Raw genomic sequence first — 3,433 nt, forward strand, 5'->3', positions numbered from 1 at the left:
TTGTTGAAGATATCCCTCTAGTGGTGTGGGGGCTGTGCTTTGGCAAAGTGGGTGGGTGTTATGAATTGTATGAATAAATGACTAAACTATGTATACATTTAGCTATAACTATAACTAATTGAATTACTGTTTTTCTAAATGGAGGAATAATGTTAGTTCATAAGGAAGAGGTTATGGAACATGTATGAGGGTAGAAAGGAATGTCTGTGTGTCTCTAAAGAAAACGAAATGGATCGTTAACCTATGTTTGAACCGACTCAGCTATAACTCTGTGGAGATAAGGGAGAATAGTTCAAGACCTCTGGGTTTTCTGTATCTGGGGGGGGAATGGAACTGTCAGTTAAGTGGTAATAAACTGAGGAGAGATTTCAGGAGATAATGCAGACATATTGTGTAAAGTATGTGCTTGAGTGTGTTGAAATGAACTATTTGATCATCTTTATCCTCGTCGGAGGGGGAGGGATTCTATGACGCTGTTTGTGATATATAAAGTGAGATACATGTTTTTTGGAGGGAGTACTCTCGAGAATAAATACTATTGATTACATTTGGACAAGGGTCTAAGTCTATTTTATGCAAATAAGGATCTTACAAATTCTTATAAACGGACAGAGTGTTTGCTTTGTATAATGAAATTGGTTAATGAACATATAGGAAACGAATTCCTTCAACAGTGGGGTTGTATCCTTCCTGTTTGGCCCTGTCCGGGGGTATCACCGGATGGGGCCACAGTGTCTCCTGACCCCTCCTGTCTCAGCCTCCAGTATTTATGTGCAGTAGTTTATGTGTCGGGGGCTAGGGTCAGTTTGTTATATCTGGAGTACTTCTCCTGTCTTATCCAGTGTCCTGTGTGACTCTCTCTCTCGGAGGACGTGAGCCCTAGGACCATGCCGCAGGACGACCTGGCATGATGACTCCTTGCTGTCCCCAGTCCACCTGGCCGTGCTGCTGCTCCAGWTTCAACTGTTCTGCCTGCGGCTATGGAACCCTGACCTGTTCACCGGACATGCTACCTGTCCCAGACCTGCTGTTTTCAACTCTCTAGAGACCGCAGGAGCGGTAGAGATACTCTTAATGATTGGCTATGAAAAGCCAACTGACATTTACTCTTGAGGTGCTGACTTGCTGCACCCTCGACAACTACTGTGATTATTTTTATGAACATTTGAACATCTTGGCCATGTTCTGTTATAATCTCCACCCAGCACAGCCAGAAGAGGACTGGCCCCCCCTCATAGCCTGGTTCCTCTCGATGTTTCTTCCTAGGTTTTGGCCTTTCTAGGGAGGTTCTCCTAGCCACCGTGCTTCTACACCTGCATTGCTTGCTGTTTGGGGTTTTAGGCTGGGTTTCTGTACAGCACTTTGAGATATCAGCTGATGTACGAAGGGCTATATAAATACATTTGATTTGATTTTGATCCTGACATGACCCTCCAGCATGACAATGCCACCAGACATARTGCTTGTTCTGTGCGTGATTTCCTGCAAGACAGGAATGTCAGTGTTCTGCCATGGCCAGCAAAGAGCCCAGATCTCAATCCCATTGAGCACATCTGAAACCTGTTGGCTCGGAGTGTGAGGGCTAGGACCATTCCCCCCAGAAATGTCCGGGAACTTGCAGGTGCCTTGTTGGAGGAGTGGGGTAACATCTCACAGCAAGACAGCTGGTGGCCACACCAGATACTGACTGTTACTTTTGATTTTGACCCCTCCTTTGTTCAGGGACACATTATTCAAATTCTGTTAGTCACATGTCTGTGGAACTTGTTCAATTTATGTCTCAGTGTTCATACAAATATTTACACATGTTAAGTTTGCTGAAAATAAACGCAGTTTATAAGAGTATCTTTTTTTGTTGTTGCTGAGTTTGTGACAAGTGGACATTTTGACCATTTGGAGTATTATATGCCTATTATGGACATAACAAAATCGCATAAAATAAGACAAATCTGCTATGGTTCCTGAGTTTACTGTTTAACTGGTATTACACTTTAGCACGTGGGGCGCACTTATTGGTTTCACCTCATTAGTCAGTATGTGTTACACCTTTGCTGGTTTGCCATCTCGTTAGTGGGAAGGRGTTTCACCTGTGCTGGCCCAGGTMWTATTTAACAGTGGCRGGCCCAGTYCACCAGTTGGTCTTGAGAGATGTGGAGGGTCAACACCTTTAGTTGGCCCAGTGCACCATCTCCCTAATTGATTTAGAGAAAAACATTCCTTTGTTTGATCTTCCCTGTTTTTGGTTTGCTTTCTGTCTACGTTTTTGGTGTGGGTTTGTCTCTTGGGGAAAATTTAGCGTGTGCTCAGTTGTTGCTAGTCAGCTTTCAGTGGACACCCCCATGAGTGTCTTTCAGAACCCCTCCTGTTTTGGATGTTGTCAGTGACTCTTTGTTAGTTCCCCCTTCTGTTTGAGTGACATTTTTGGTGGGGAACGTAGCAAAATGAGCAAAACATCTTGCTGGGGAACGTAGCAAAATGAGGGCTCGTCAGGGATCTAGTTTCCCATGAGTATGGTAGTCGCTCTAATCACCTACTCCGATGTGCTGCTGCGCCCAGATATTCAAAACACACTTTGTGGTAGAGTTTCTGTCACTTGAAAATAAAGGAGAGCCGCACACTCTAGGAGKTCAGATGCAAACATTTAATTACCAACGTTTCGACAGCCAAGCTGTCTATATCAGGGTATAATCACAAACACTGCGMGATGACTCGTTTTATATAGTGTKAAAAGACACACAGGTGTCTGTAATCATGGCCAAGAGTGGCCTAATATCATTGGTTAATTCTCAAATWTTAAAATGACATACAAAGGACAGCWTACAAAAAATAAATGGATAGCATACGATCATAGATTCATTTTAGACTACACAAGCTTACAAACAATTACAATGGCAAAGTCACAATAATCACAAGAATGGCTTCAGATCAAAGTCTACGTTGAGACCGAAGGGAGCAAGGGTCTTTAAGTTAAAGATCCAGGCAGRCTCTCGTTTTAACAATAAATTATCAAGGTCACCCCCTCTCCTAGGGAGGGTGACATGTTCGATGCCAATATAACGAAGAGACGAAATCAAGTGGCCTGCCTCCTTGTAAGTCTTTGATGAGGAGATGCTGCCTGTCCTTGAACACACCAAGTGGATTCTCTCTACTATCGATTGATCATGTTCTGAAAATGATAAACACAAACAAAAATGCAAGCACAATCATTAAATTGCACACAGTTTAACTGTTCTTCTTCTTGGTTGAATTACATTTTATTATATTTTAATTAAGTTTAAAAAAAAAAATGCTTGCCTGTGTGTTTCCTGACCAGATGTCTGACACCGTTTTCCCGTTACCAGTGTGTCAATGTCTGGTTTTAGGTCCTGTGCTGAGGCAATGCGTAGAACAGCATGGAGGTTGTCATCCGTGAGCGTGATCTGTGCTTGTTTTG

The sequence above is a fragment of the Salvelinus sp. IW2-2015 genome, linkage group LG23 (assembly GCF_002910315.2).
Source record: "Salvelinus sp. IW2-2015 linkage group LG23, ASM291031v2, whole genome shotgun sequence".
NCBI classification, from domain to species: Eukaryota; Metazoa; Chordata; class Actinopteri; order Salmoniformes; family Salmonidae; genus Salvelinus; species Salvelinus sp. IW2-2015.